Below are 16,680 nucleotides of genomic sequence, written 5' to 3'. Positions count from 1 at the left end.
AAAAAAAAAAAAAAAAAAAAAAAAAGAAGAAGAAGAAAAGAAAAAAAGAGCTCACATACTGCATTTCAAACCTGAGAAAGCAAAAATGTTTAACTGGATTGGAATCCAAAAAGCAGGTTAATTTCTTTCCTCCTCCTCCTCCTTCTTCCTCTTCTTTAAGATTTAATTTATTTGTTTGAGAGAGAGAGAGAGAGAGATCTCCTGCAGGGGGAAGTGTAGAGAGAGAAGCAGACTCCCCGCTGAGCAGGGAGCCCATTGGGAAGCAGGACTAGATCCCAGAACCCTGGGATCATGACCTGAACCAAAGGCAGACGCTTAATGGACTGAGCCACCCAGGCCTCCTTCTTACACCAGAACAAGTTAGCAAATTTTTTCTGCCTCCCATTTGCTTGGGCTCATATAGTACTAGGAGGAGAGTGCCACACACAGGATGAGGATGTTAGGTAATGAACGTAAGAACCTCTCAAATCCTGAAAAGAGAATGTTTTTAGAATCACTAATAATGTGTTATATTAAAAAAATAACTGTATACAAGGCAATTCTTTGAAATTGACTTCCCCACCACAACCACACACATGATCTCTTGTTCTTAGCTGCTTTATTTGGACGACTTTTTAGCACTTGCATTGGTTAGCTATAGAGGTATAACAAACCTCAAAACTCAACACCAGAATAAGGTCATTTATGATTCTGGCTTATGCATTTGTGTGTCAGCAGGAGGTCACCTGCTGGTCACACCTGATGGATGGCAGACGGCACTGCTGATGTTGGCTCAGCTTACACCTGCATCCCCAGGGGCTCTAGGGCCTCTGCTTTAGACTCAGTTTGGCTGGAGAGGATTCGCTGGAGCAGCTCTGCTTCTCACCCTTTCCCTTTCTCCAGCAGCCAGCACACTAGCTCCAGCATATTGACCCGGCAATGGCAGAGGAACAAGAAGAGCGTTGGAATCACCAAGGCCTCTCAAGGTCTATGTTTTTCTAGATTCAGGAGCTGGCATGCTGTGGCTTCTACATTGTTCTGTTGGCCAAAGCAGGTCACATATTCAAGCTCAACGTCAAGGAGAAGGGAAGAAGCCCAGCTTATCACAGGGAACATGACAAAGGGGATGAATAGAAGAAAGGTTAAAAAAAAATTGGGGCCATTAATGCAATCAAACACAGCACTTGTCAACATCTGGCATATTATACATTTTACTTATATAGAATTTTGTTTCTCTTCCTGCTGGAACATAAGCTCTATATGGGCAGATTTTTGTCGGCTTTGTTTATTGCTACATTCTCAAGTTCCAGAACAGTGGCGTGTTAGAGATGCTGAATAAATATTGGATGAATCAATTAGGAGGATTACATTAATTATTTTGGCTTAATAAAGCCCCAGTTCCCTGAGAGCGAATGTGATTTCATTACTTTATCCTGTGTCTTCTGATTTAGAGATCATTATTCATGTTTGCTGGCTACAGAAACTGCTGGCTGTTTAGAAAAAACATTCTTTTTTTTTTTTTTTTAAGATTTTTCTTTATTTATTTGACACAGAGAGGAATCACAAGTAGGCAGAGAGAGAGGGGGAAGCAGGCTCCCTGCTGAGCAGAGAACCCAATGCGGGGTGGGGGTAGGCAAATGCTCCATCCCAGGACCCTGAGATCATGACCTGAGTTGAAGCAGAGGCTTAACCCACTGAGCCACCCAGGCGCCCTTGAAAAAACATTATTTCTTAAACTTCAAAAAAATTCCAAATTTCAAAATAGTCTAACAGTTCTCTAGGACATACAAATAAGTACTATATAAAAGTAGATTATTGGGCAGAAAATTAGCAGTAGGGAGAAGGGGAATTTTACTTATATTTTGGCAGAGAATATGTTGCTTCTTCCTACATGGAAATAATGCTGATATAAATCTTTAGCTTCCAGAATTTGAATCTGAAAAATTCTCAAGGTCTTTGGATTGGAACTGTTCCCCAGAGGTGTGGGTTACAAGACAGTACTTAGGCTAATTACCTTTGTTGGGCTTTTAGGTTCAAAAAAATTCAATCATTTCTCTCTCCACCCTACTTTTCCTAATCCAGAAGACATAGAGCAAAGAAATTTTCTTTTTTTTTTTTCAAAGATTTTATTTATTTATTTGACAGAGAGAGAGATCACAAGTAGGCAGAGAGGCAGGCAGAGAGAGAGAAGCAGCCTCCCTGCTGAGCAGAGAGCCCAATGCAGGGCTTCATCCCAGGACCCTGAGATCATGACCTGAGCTGAAGGCAGAGGCTTAACCCACTGAGCCACCCAGTCGCCCCGCAAAGAAATTTTCTTAAGGTCATGCTTTAAAGGGGAAATTCCTGGGCAATATATTTTTTATTCCCTTGAAATTTGAATTTGTGCTGCCCGTTTTTGACTGTGACAGATGATGAAGTAGGAGATAAAGTAGGCGTTAATGCTTAGTTACATAAAGGGGAGCTTTGCATATGTCCATACTTAGCAGCAGGCTAATTTGAGACTCCTACAACAAACCCAGGTCTTTAACACTGGAGTAAGTATCTGAAATTTCATAATGCCAAGTGACTAATTTCTCAGATGAGCGGCTTGTAGAACTGAAAGCTTGATTCTAGGTAGTTATATTACTTTGGATAAGAGAGACACCTGCAAAGTTAGGGGCCTGGAGACATCCTAAATTATAGTTGCTTCTCTCTCTTTCTCTTTTTCTCTCTCTCTGCATGTCATTCCAGAGTCCCTGCACAATGACGGTTGCAAGTTATCAATTTAAAATCGTGTAAACACGTCTCAGAAAGGTTCGTTTATGCATTTATATGAATATGTTTGTTTTATTATTAGTGAGACCCAAAGACGTTCAACTCTTTTAGGTTAGGTCTTTTGGGTTTAGAGCTTAGAGATTTAGAAGTTCATTCATTTAGCAAACATTCATCAGGGTCTCTTAGACAAAGCCCTTGGCCCCACGGAGCTCACAGTCTTGGGGAAAATCTGAGTGTCCATGGCAAAGTCAACACAGTGGGATAAAGGCTCTGACTAGGGAAAGAATGCGGTGGGAGCTCAGAGGAGAGGTGCCCAGGGGTTCCAGGGAAGACAAAGAAAGCAAACTAACATTGGTAATTGTGTGATGCTTCTGATCTGTAGTTCTTTTGCCTTCATCATCTCTTCTCGCTCTGGCAGTTTCCCTACTTGTAGGCTGGGACAGGGTATCATTCCAAGGATACCCAAGGGAGCTGGTGGCTGAAGGTGTGCAACCTCAAGGTTGTACACTTTGTAAGGGGTGGATCCTACTACATTCACACTTGGGGTTCCCGATGTTCTCTAGCAGGGCTGTTTCCTTCTTGGTCCTACCACCACTCCCACTCTTGGCCAGGCTGGGGTAGTCCTGGTGTTCCCAGGCCTTCTATCCCTCAAGTGTAAAATAAGAACATTGTCCGGAATGACTTTAAGATCTTGTGCCTCTCAAGGGTCTATGATCCCAAGAATGTTTGCTTTCCTAGTCACTGAGAAACCTTGATGTGAAAGTAGTGTCAGTTTTTTATTCATGTTTTACAGAACCCCTTGTGATAGGCTGATCTTAATTAAAAAAAAAATCTGTTTTAAGATGAAGACATTGAGGGGGCGCCTGGGTGGCTCAGTGGGTTAAGCCGCTGCCTTCGGCCCAGGTCATGATCTCAGGGTCCTGGGATTGAGTCCCGCATCGGGCTCTTTGCTCAGCAGGGAGCCTGATTCCCTCTCTCTCTCTCTCTCTCTCTCTCTCTGCCTGCCTCTCCATCTACTTGTGATCTCTCTCTGTCAAATAAATAAATAAAATATTTAAAACACTCATTCTTAGACTTAAAAAAAAAAAAAGATGAAGACATTGAGGAACTAGGATCCTGCCACTTCTCTGTGGTGCCACAGGGTCCTGGCAGGGTCAGTGTTCACGCTTCTGGCTCTTGAGTTTCTGATCTCTGATTCGTCTGTGTGAAATGGCTTTCCCATTACCTCTTAATTTTTATTTTACTTTCATTTCTGGTGGGCGATGCTTGAAACTGTGTTCTGTAGTTAAATGCCCCCTAAGCTATTTCTTGCGCTAGATTTTTTTTTAAAAGATTTTATTTATTTATTTGTCAGAGAGAGAGAAAGTGAGCAAGCGAGAGAGCGCGAGCAGGGGGAGTGGCAGGCAGAGGGAGAAGCAGGCTCCTCACTGAGCAGGAGCCTGATGCAGGACTCAATCCCAGAACCCTGAGCTCATGACCAGAGCTGAAGGCAGATGCTTAGCCGACTGAGCCACCCAAGCGTCCCCACTCCAGATGTTTTAAAGTACGCGTGTGTGCACGTGTGCACTCATGGATTCCCTCACTTGCTTGTGGTTGGAAAGAGGTTGCAGACTGAAAGTTGGAGGGCCAGATGTTTGCCTGCAGATGTATTTTAAAATATTTTAAAATTTATTTTTCCCAAGTAACACTTGAAAATGGTACATATTCCAAGAAAGACCCGCACAGGATTTTCTAAAAGTTTAAGCTGACATTTAATGATTGAAGGATTTCACACATAAAAATCTGGGTTTATGACATCTCATGAAAATCAGATCTGGCAACAGGAGCCCATATTTCCTATGATGCCACCAGTCAGCCTTCCCTTCTTTTGGCCGACTGTGAGCTTACCACACCTCTCCTGAACCCCATCCCCACGTCCTTACCACTGACAACCTCTAGCTGTCTGGAATCACTAGGTGTCCGCTCTACACATCTGTGTTTGCACCTCCTCGCCTCAAGTATTTGTGTTTTTTTTTCGTTTTTTTTGTTTTTTTTTTTTTAATGTAGGCTCCACACCCAATGTAAGGCTTAAACTCACAAGTGTTTAGACCAAAAGTCACAGGTTCTACCTAAGGAGCCAGGTAGGTGCACCCTAAGTATTTGTGGGTTAGATGCTCCATAAGCACTGGAGGGAGCCTGGTGGGTGTGGGGCTGAAGTGCTCCTAGCAGCTGGTGCAGGAGGGTGACCTTCACCAGCCCTGGGAGGATGTAGGGGGGTGAGTCCTATAGGAGATGCCTCGTCCTTTCTGAGAAGAAAACAGCTGATCAAGAGCGAGGCTTAGGTTTGGCTGGGATATTTATTTTCTGGGCAGCAAGCAAACAGTGACAACAACAAGTAAAACAGGGAGACCAAAGGTGACAGAAAAGGAAAAAAAAATAAAAAAAAAACAACCAATAAGGCTCATTAAAGGGCAAAATAGGCCAGTAAGAGATACTGGAAATGAGAACCATGAGCAAATGATTACTCTCCCTGCTTTTCACCCGTGAAAGGGCATGTGTTTCCTAGAGAACACTCGTGAGTGTAAGAGGCAATGTAATGAAAGGTTGCACCAGAATGCCAGGGTTTTCATAGATTACAGAGGAGGTGTGTTACCTCTGAATGTACGTGTGGCTGCTCCACTTCTTGTTCTAGGAAGTAAAAAAAAAAAAAAAAAAGAAAAAGAAAAGAAAAAGAATTTTCTGGATAAAACTCTACTTTTTTTTTTTTTTTTTTTTTAAACCAAATAGCTGTAGTCTTCGGGCATTGAAAATGAGTTTTTGAATATGACATGATAAAATTGTGCTTTCGTGCTGTCCGGAGTTCAGGCATGCTCATGGGACTTTCTTTAGCTGAAGAATTGCATTTAGAGGTGATTTGTGTCACATCAAGCAGCTGTCTGACCACAGAAGAAGCCATGGGAGCATGTCAAGACCCTCCATCAGCGTGGCTTCCTGGCTGACTTGGATGAGCAGAGACCCCTAACATCCTGCACAGAACATGCAGGGGACACGAGGAACGAACTTGGGATGTCACAGCACTGTTCGTTTTGTTTGTTACTGCTGCATAATGTGGCCTATCCTGACTGATAAGGATAATATTTTATAGTTTTGTTTTTTTTTTTAATTGAAGGAGAGAGTTTTTGTTTGCTTCTCTTGCTTCTTTTGTGGAGGGGAGATGGGGAGAGTGGAAGGGACAAGGACGTTGGAAGGAGGTAACATGGATCTGTTCTCTAGCTAGGCCCTTCGTCTGGTTGGAGGCCCCAGTGGAGAAAGAAGTTGAGTAGGAAGATAAACAGACTCTTTTCATGGGTGATTTTCAGAGAGTCTTGCCCTAAGTTTTCAGACCCAAGTGACAACATGGTGCCTTGAAATCAGGAGAGGGCCATATTCTCACCTTTCTGCCAGGACCCAGCAGTGCTGTGACATCTCAGACCATCTCCAGTGGTCTGGGGAGGATCTTGACCCAGCTTCTCCTTTTCAGACATTGGTATTTCTACGCAGGAGGGAGCAGCAAAAGCAGGTATGGTTTCCTGATGTGACAGCAGGAGCAGGCAAACCTGGGAAGACTTGGGACTGGACATGCCCAAGATATCACCCTGGAGATACCCAGAAACAAGTTGGGGGAGTTTTGGGAGGAGCCGCTAAGGGCCGGGTGTTGCACTGTTGATGCTAAGAGCTGCCATCATTTGGAATTCATATTAATGGGACCTCCTGCGTATGTCCAGGCTCCAGGGATGTGGAGACAGTGAGTCAGATCCTTAGTCAGGGGCTTTGGTCCAGCAGGGCCTGAGGCCAGGCTGCAAACTGGTGATGATATGCACCTGTTGATTTTCCTGACTGACTTAGCTTTCTGTGATCGCTATCTGGCACCGTGGGTCAGTGTGGATTCTGTCCAGCACTCAACCTGACTATGCAACAGATTCATTTCATGAGGAAGAAAACCAAACTGTTTAATATTATTTTATAGACCACTGTAATTTCTAGGCTTCATTACAGGACCAATATTCCTTTTTCTTTTTTCTGCCAACATGGAAAACAGCATTTATTCTCTTCATAATCAATGATAATTTTCTCTTGGGGAGAGAGTTTGGGAGGCAGTTTAGCAAACGACATTGACCTTGTCTATGAAATGACTTTTAAAAGCCACCATATACTCCCAGACAGACAAAGTGCTATCGAAGCACAGGTATCTTTGTGAGGCTACATGATGCCAAAAAATAGAGACTATTTTGTTATAATTAAACTTCAATTGTGCTGCTTTGTGCTGGCTCCATTTTAACACACTTCACTAGTCCACAAACTCAGTCCTACTACCTTGGGGATGTTATTAACAGCTTATATTCATCTTAGGTTCTCTGACCCCTGAAGGTGACCTGAGAGGATCAATTCCTTGTCTCTCTTCTCTATTTTATTATCTTTGTCTCTGTATTTAGGCAGCAGTGTGGAATTTTCTGGCAACACCTGCAGTAATGACCCTGGCTTTGAGAATCCATTAATTCCTCTCCATCAGCTTGGATCGAGCGCTTAGACAACTCTGGGCACCACGGTTTTGTGCACAACAGAGCCATCTTCCTATTGAAATGTAATGTAAAAATCTGGGACAATGTCAACATGGGAAATAGCATTTATTCTCTTTATAGATAATGGAAAACTTGTATTTGTTAATCAGGTCACATCTCCTTAAAATATTATAACTTAACACTTATAAAGATCTTTCTAATAAGTTAACACAGTTTCTCACTCCAAAAGGGTGAAGTACTGATTCTTGCTCAAGGTCACCAATTAGTAGCAGAGGTGGAATTCTTTTTTTTTTTTTTTAAGATTTTATTTACTTATTTATTTAAGAGAGAGAGAGAGATTGAGCACAAAGCAGGGGGAGCGGCAGGCAAAGGGAGAAACAGACTCCTGGCTGAGAAGGGAGCCAGACTAAGGACTCCATCCCAGGACCCTGGGATCATGACCTGAGCAGAAGGCAATGCTTAACTGACTGAGCCACTCAGGTGCCCCAGAGATAGACTTCAAACTTCTCAGGACTTCAGGCTCCTTTACTAGCCCCACCCCCCTTCACTTGGGAAGCATTGCAAGGTAATTAAGGGGTGACATCTTCTACAATACTTTAAAACATCCACACTTTATTTTGCTTCTAGAGAAAGGGTTACAGAAAAAATTTTTCTGCTTTGATGTAAAATACAATGGCATGTTACTAATGCATGGGTGTTACATTGCCCTAAAGAATTGCTCTCTTTCTTACATTGGCAAAGCCAGCCTGCCTCTCTATGGTCCACCCTACAGATCTACCCCCAAATCTGAAAAGATACTAAATACAAGCAGATATCTGGGATCTGAAAACAAAGGATAAAATATATTTATATTTATATTTATATTTATATTTATATATGTATATACAGACACACTCATATATACACACACATTTATATATAAATAAATATCTATTTATTATATTTATATAGTATGTACTATATAAATACATTAAATAATCAATAATAAATATATTAAATAATATACAAATATATTATAAAATAAGTAAATATATTTATTATATTTACATTTATTGTAGTTATATGCTTAATATATTAATAGTAATAGTATATATTATATATTATGATGTTAATAAAATATAATATAATAGCATCATAATATGTTATATATTATATTAATATTATATATTGTATATATAATATAAATACATTAAGTATATAACTATAATATATATAGTAAATAGTTGCTTGGATATCACTTCATCCAAACCCTTCCTTATTAGTTCTAAAGAGAATTATGATCACAGAGTATAGCAAAACCCACTTACTGAGTGACTGTTCCTGGGCCAAGCATGGCACTCAGTCTCGTGTCTATCTGCTGACATTTAATGCTCACAATGAGGTCATTTAATGACCCATGACCTCAGTACTAGATTAGCCCCATTTTACTGAGGAAGAACTGAGCTTACTGAGTTTACGTAAACTAAGCAAGTAAGTGGCTAAGTGGTATTCACAACCACACCATTGATTTTACTCGTGTACCTGAGGAAGGCTCATTTCTGGTGGGGGGAGGATGATATTCACAAATTAAAAAAATGGAGACAACCCAGAAATGAGTTGAAGAAATCACTGTAACCTATGTAACAGATTTAAACTTCGGGTTTTGGAAGCTGGCTTCAATGAAGACCTGTTAATCTTGTCAATTTCCCTAGAAAATTAATTTGCTTTGCAGTAAAGCCTGAGGACAGTGTGTATTAGACATTTCAAACCAGCTAGACCCAGTCTGCCTTTAGTCAGGCACAAATCATACACTTTATAGTGGGGGAAAACCCTGTAAATTAAAACAAAGCAAGGTGAAACATTTTTCATTTAAAGAAAAGCTAGCCCCTTAATATATTTTCTAGCTACAGGGTCTTGACCCTTGAGGATGCTGAAAGGGAAGGAATAACAGGGTTGATTGAGGAAAGGGGGAAACGTCAACTTTAGAAAGGTTGTAGCAGAGGAGCTGGCATTATGATGCCTGTCATGACTTCCTCCTGCCAAAATGAGATTCATTAAAGAAAACTCTTCACTAAATTAAAACCCTCCTCACCAGTCTCCTCCCCTCCAGATGTTAGCAACCCGCTGCTGTTTGACAACATGGCTGTGGGTAATCAGTGGAAATGCTTCATCACATTCTAACAGGAGGGATGACAAGAAGCACAGGGAAATATTTTATTTACTTGTAACCCAAAATGATGGAAACAGCTGACTGATGACTTTTTTTTTTTTAAAGATTTTATTTATTCATTTGACAGACACAGAGAGATCACAAGTAGGCAGAGAAGCAGGCAGAGATGGAGTGGGAAGCAGGCTCCCCACTGAGCAGAGAGCCTGATGCGGGGTTGGATCCCAAGACCCTGAGATCGTGACCCGAGGTGAAGGCAGAGGCTTAACCCACTGAGCCATCCAGGTGCCCCTGACTGATGACTTCTATCAAGAATCCACAAGGAGATGACAGGATGCTCTCACTATGGGAGGCGACTGCTTTCAAGTTCAGATGTGGTGGTTCCTGCTCCAGCGAGATGCCCAGATACCCTTATGATTCTTCCCTGAAGATGACAGGATGGCTCAGAGGGTGAGAGCAAGGAGGAGCCCGTGGCTCAGAGAGCATCAGGCCCTTTGGTGAACTATAGTCTTTCCCAGACTGAACAACTCCGGCAGGCATTTCAGTTTATGGGAAATGGCAGAAAACAGAACTCTCCACGTCAAACAAAAGTGAACTCACTGTTCTGCTATGTTGCGTGCTCTCTCAAAGGCACATCTTGTTAGTGAGGCCACGGAATGACATGGCCCCTTGCCAGTGCAGCAGGTGCCTGCACCCGGAAGAAGACAGAGGGGGCCACAGATCTTGTATTCTAGCTCATTCGGAGCAGGAGATTAGAGTGCCCCCTCTGTCACTAAAGTCCCAGGGAATAAGAGTGTCAATACGAGTCACAGTAGCATTTCTTTGCTTGAATCTTTGACTAGACCCTCAGGTCCTTAAAACCAGGGACACAGCTTGTTTAATTGAATTCCCAAATCCTCTTTTAGCTCTTGGCCCACAGTGGGAACATAATAAATATTTGGAAGCAATGAATGAATGAATGAATGAATGAATGAATTTGGTCTTGAGTTGAAAATTGAGGAGGGTACTTTCTTCGTTCTCCCTCTCTCTCTCTTTTTTTTTCCCTTCACTCTCTTTGACGATGCTTTGGTCAGCCAAGGTCCAGGTGTGCCTCTTGCTAAGGTAGAGTCATTACCCTTCGGAGACTAGATGTGTCCCATATACAAGAGGGGAGGAGACTTGGGGTGAGCTGCTTTGCTCACTCTGCCCCAGGGCTTAGGGGAGAAGGGAATCTTGTTTTAAATTTGTCCTGAAGCCAGTTTCAGTTGGGCTGAAACTCCAAGTCAGAGTTCTCAACCTTCGCTGAATCTTAGAAGCTACTGGGACGATATAAAACAACTCCTGGGTGGGTCAGTTGGCTGAACCTCTGCCTTTGGCTCAGGTCATGATCCCCAGCCAGGGTCCTGGGATCAAGTCCCACAGAGGGCTCCCTGCTCAGGGTGGGGAGCCTGCTTCTCCCTCTTCCTTCTGTTCCTGCCTGCCTTTCTCTCTCTCAAATAAATAAATAAAAGCTTAAAAACAAAACAAAAACAACACCAAGCTCCTACCCCCGACTAATTATATCAGAAGGTTGGCTGGTGATACTAAAGCGAATGATGCTTGGTGGCGATCTCTAGGGCACAGCTGCAGTCAGGGACCACAGCTCCAGTGCAAGGCGGTTCTCAGCTTCGTGATGCATTAGAATCACTTGTGACTGTTCCCAGTGTGTCAACACCTGGCCCCAACACCTCCCAACACCTGGGAGTTGGGGGTTCAGTTTGGGTTCACACTTCTGTATTGACACAGGATTTTGAAAAACAGCAAGGATTGAAGAGAACCCTTTGGCTGGGGGGTTGGGCGTCAACCTCTCAGAGAGCAATCAGGATGCTTGTTAAGAACACACATTCCCGGGTCCTCCCCATACTTCCTGAACCTGACTCTCTCCTAGGGGCGTGGGGATCCGCGTTTCTGCGTAGAGCTGTGGCTGATTCTCATGATGAGGAAATGATTCCAGACGGGTTTCTCAGAGTGTGGCCCTCAGGCTGGCAGCATCAGGACAACCTGGGAACGGGTTAGAAACACAAATTTGGGGGTCCCACTTTAGACCCTACTGAATCAGAAACTCTGGGGCGGAGGCCCAGCATTTAAGCAGCCCTGTAGGTGATTCTGATGGCCACTGGAGCTCGACAGCCTCGGCTCTAGTTCCCTGCTTCTCAGAACGTGGAGCCCAGACAAATGGCCTTGCCTGGGAGCTTGTTAAAAATGCCAACTCTCAGCACCGCCCCCCCAAGATCTAATGAGCCAGAGTGCCCGTGTTAGGCTATCCCCGGGCGATAGGGATTGCACTGCACGGCTTGAGAGAACTCTGCTTATTAACAAAGTAAATATCACTTCACTGTGGAAAAAGAAAAATGTAAACTCCTTTAAGGCGGAGCGGAATCCCCAAATCAGTCATAGGTCTCTACTTAATTAAAGAGAAACAGAAGCAGATCCCTTGGACCTGTACTAATATAATCAATAGATCCCAGCATTGTGTTATTAATTCAGCCTCAGGAAAGGGTTCAGATAAGATTCAATATGATCTTCTAACTCCTGTCCTGTATTCGTTGTTCTTTCCCCAGTTTTTCCTCATTCGATATAGAGTCTATCGAATTACTGTACCATGTTATCTTATATACATGTAAAGGTATGACCTGGGAGGGAGGGGGAGAGGAAGGGGGCAGAGGGGGAGAGACTGGATTGATAGAGGTGCTTTAAGGAATTGGCTCACAGGATGATCATGAGCCTAGCGAGTCCGAAATCTGTAGGGCAGCCTGGCAGCCGAGCAATGCCAGCAAGAGTGGAAGTTGTGGTCTTGACTCCAAAGGCGGTCTGGAGGCACATTCCTTCCTTCTTGGAGGATGTTAGTCATTTTTCTCTTAAGGCCTTCAACTGATTGGTTGAGACCCCCCCCCCCATATTATGGAGGGTAATTTACTTACTCAAATTCTACCCACTTAAACCTGCCTTCAATAAAGTTTCTTACAGCTGCAACTAAAAACGCTCCTCACGTTTGTGGGTCTTCATTCATCTTCCACATTGGCCTTGGGGTTTAAGTCAACTCAGCCCGAACCCTGGTTTCAAGGCCTGAGTCAGTCAGAAGTCCTTTTTACTCTTTTCCAATTTGCCTGCCTAACTTCCTTTCGGCTGCATCTGCTCCACTTCTGGGTCCAAAAGGGCCAGTGAGTCGTGGCCCCTGCTGTCTGGAAAGACAAGTTCAGATCAGGCAGAGACAGGAGAACGACTGTCTTGAGGATTGACTCCTTTTAATTTGGAGGCATTTTCCCTTTGGGCATTGTGTTTAAAATGAGATGAATGATTTCTGGTGGTAGTAGGGAGATAATTTTGCATAGGCAAGACTCTGAAGCTGGTATAGTTTTGTCTGGCTTAAAGAGAGAAGAGAGGTTTAATTTATGAGAGGGTGGGTATGTGTAGTCCTTGAGAGCTGCCCGGATTTTTGCTTTGGCCTGTCTTCGTTGCCATGCACGTAGGTCACCTTATGCCACCACCACTGGGGCCGAATCCCTGGCAGCCGAAGAAGTCATGCAAAACACTATGTAAATGACAGCAGTTCCCAAGATGCCATCTGGCCACCGTTTGTGTAGGTGGATGCTTTCCGGAGGTGGGGGGGCTCTGTGCCAGAATCTTGAATACTACTCTTATGTTGATCCTCAGTTGTCACAGAATTGGCCCCTTCAAGCTGGCTCCCATGTCCTTTTGACATAGCTTTGTTGTTCATTCTTCAAGCATTTCTCTGATTTCTGGTCCAACAAGATGTTCTAGGTTCATCCTGTATTTTCTCTGCAGCAGCCTTGCAATTGCCATTTCTATAAGGAATTCTGGTTTATTTTGAAGTAGAGTAGTATTTAAAACAGGGTCTGGGTGCTGTTATGCTCATTACTATTGGGTTGTGCTTACTGAGGTGTGCTCATTGCTCCCTGGCCCTTTCAGTAGACAGAGCTAGGGCACACACACACACACTCCCCCATATACGTTTCTGTATCTAAACATTATCTATCTACCTATCATCTACCTATTTATCAAAAACCAAAAGGTCACACTGATATTCACAACACTCTGGGGTTTGAGCTGGTTCCCATTATCCTTTTTTGTCGTTGTTTTTAAAAGATTTTATTTATTTATTTATTTATTTGAGAGGAAAGAGGGAGAGAGAGAGAGAGAGAGAGAGCACGAAGTGGGGGGCAGAGGGAGAGGGACAAGCAGACTCTTCAATGAGCAGGGAGCCCTGACACGAGGTTCGATCCCAGGACCAATGCGTAACCTATGTGTAACCAATCCCCCATCACTTCTGCTGCCTCCTTCTCGGCGTGAATACCTCCTGATCCAGCCAGTCTTCCAACCCTCCCTGGCCCTAGTGGATACCTTCTTCACCCACTTGGTCTCCACAACCTCTGAAAGCTCCCCCTACTGCCCTCAAGCACAGGTGCCCTTCCCACTCTTCTTAGACTGTGACACCCCTTGGTGAGAAATCCCTCTGTGTGGATGGCAGGATTCTTTTTTTCTTTTCTTTTTTTTTTTTTTTTTTAAGATTTTATGTATTTATTAGAGAGAGAGAGAGCAAGAGAGCATGAGGGTGGGGAGGGAGAGGGAGAGGGAGAGAAGCAGGCTCCCTGCTCAGCCGGGAGCCCGATGTGCAGCTCGACATGGGGCTCGATCCCAGGACCCTGGGATCACAACCTGAGCTGAAAGGCAGATGCTTAACCAACTGAGCCACCCAGGCGCCCCCGGAGGGTTTCTTTTAAGGGAGAAAATATCAGAAGTGGTTTTAGAAAGAATTGCTTCCTTCTCTCGTTTTAAGCGAAAATCCTATCAAGCACAGGCGAAGCATCGCAGTCATTTGAAACCGTTGAAGTGGCATGCAGACTTCTCCGCAGCTGGATGACTGTGCCACCATGGGAGGGCTCGAACTCTTCAGCATGACTTAATTTTCAATGTAAATGGGCTTCTGGTAACTGTTTTGTTACCAAGCCGAGCAGGGCCGAGCAGGTTGCTCATGCGTCTTTTCTCTTTAGATTTTGTCCATAAAAGACCAGAACTCTCTCCTAGAAAAGTGTTCTGTTACTTTCTGTGGTGCCTTATTATATTCCTAAAATTGTTTCCCTTGGTAAGTTGAGCCTTTCTTGCCCTTGAACCCTAAAGGAAAATTGCTGGTGAGAAACCCCTCCGTTCACGCCTGTGTGTGTTAAGTGGACACATTCAGAGATGGCTGTTCAGCAGAGCATGGAAAGGCACCGAGAGGAAGCCTGGACACAGCTTCCCACAGCAAACCCCAGATGGCTTCTCTGACTTTCCCAAGCTCACAGAGGGGCTGAGAGGCACAGCTGAAACCCTTACTTCAATGTATCTGGTTGTGATGGCAAATTTTATGTGTCAACTTAACTGGGGTGCCCAGGTGACTGATTGACTATGATTCTGGGTGTGTCCATGAGGGCGTTTCTAGAAGAAACACTTGAATTGGTGGACTGAGTAAAGCCGATGGCCTTTCCCAATGTGGTGGGCATCCTCCAATCTATCGGAAGCCTGAGTAGGACAAAGAGACAGTTCAATTCACTCTGTGTCTGATTGCTTGAGCCAGGACACTGATATTCTCCTGTCTTCTGTGCTTCTGGGGCTCAGGCCTTCAGACCTGGATGGGGATCTCCACCATTGGCTCACACACCTGCACAATATACTATCAGCTTTCCTGGGTCTCCAGCCAACAGATAGCAGATTGTGGGACTCCTCAGCCTGCATAGCCACGTGAGCCAATATCTTTTTTCTCCCCCTAAAGATTTATTTATTTATTTGAGAGAGAAAGAGAGTCGGCAGGGTGGTGAGGAGGTGGGAGGTTATGAGGGGGAGAGAGAGAGAGTCCTAAGCAGACTCCATGCTGAGCACAGAGCCCTAGCCTGACATGGGGCATGATCTCTGGACCCTGAGATCAGAACCCGAGCCAAAACCAAAAGTCAGATGCTCAACTGACTGGGCCACTGAGGTGCCCCACGTGAACCCATATCTTATAATAATAACCTTATAATAATAAAAAATAATATATAATCTCAAAATGGTTCTCTCTCTGGAAAACTGTAATAGAGCAGTTGTTACAAGTTCACACTGAAGGTGGTATGGCATGCGTGAGTTTTTACTGAATTTGAGAATCCATGTGAGAAGTAAAAGAATAATTAAATGAAATATTTGGAGGGGAAAAAAATCATACATGTCAAGGGAGCAAGGTGACAGAAACATTTTATGGGCAGTCTTCAATTTAGCATATGGCTGTTGGAGGGATTTACGGTCCAACAAGGACTGGGGTATCAGGTGAAATGTTGCCAAAATATGAGGCTCCTCAGTCCTAAGGAAGATTGATGTGTTATAAGCCCAAGACAGAACTCAGTGTCTAAAGAGAAAGCTCATTTTCTGGATATATAAAGTTGTACAAAAAAAATCCATGAAACACTTTGTTGCTGTTCAGAAACTAAGAGTAGGAAATAAGTGCAGACCCTAATAGAAGTGAGGACAGAGAATCAGGCCAAAGAGGGGTCTGGGGGTCTGCACACCCCAGTGATACTCAAGTCATCTCAGGGGACACCAGAAGGAAACACAGCTTTGCATGCTATGCTGTGTAGAAAACAGACAGAACAAAGAAATTTAATGATGTCAGCTTGTGGTTTTTTTTTTTTTAAGATTTTATTTATTTACTTGACAGAGATCACAAGTAGGCAGAGAGGCAGGCAGAGAGAAAGAGGGGGAAGCAGGCTCCCCACGGAGCGGAGAGCCCGATGCAGGGCTCGATTCCAGGACCCTGGGATCACGACCTGAGCCGAAGGCAGAGACTTTAACCCACTGAGGCACCCAGGCGCCCCAAATGATGGTAGCTTGTTAGTTTAAAGCCTACATAAAAGGCAATCAGAAGGTATGAGCATCCAGAGCCATTGGCTTGCTCAGTTGATAGATCATGCAACTTTTAATCTCAGGGTTGTGAGTTTGAGTCCCATGTTTTTAAGTAGAGATTACTTAAAAAAAAAAAAAAGTATGACTATCAGACAGCCAGAAATTACAGTTTCACCTATTCTTCAGTTTTACAAACTTTGTTTAAAAATTAATATTTTTGCTGCAAAAGCACATGGTAAATATTTTAATTACAGATCCTTATCACAATCTTTTAGTTGCAGTTCCCCAAATCCTCAGACTGTGAAAACTGAAGTTAAAGGAAAAAAAAATTTTGTTTTAAAGTAGTTTCCTTAAAAAGGAAAATCTTAAAGCATA

Source organism: Enhydra lutris, unplaced genomic scaffold (genome assembly GCF_002288905.1).
Source record: "Enhydra lutris kenyoni isolate GAN:26980312 unplaced genomic scaffold, ASM228890v2 scaffoldscaffold49, whole genome shotgun sequence".
In the NCBI taxonomy this organism is placed as follows: domain Eukaryota; kingdom Metazoa; phylum Chordata; class Mammalia; order Carnivora; family Mustelidae; genus Enhydra; species Enhydra lutris.
Note: the sequence above shows the minus strand (reverse complement) of the source record.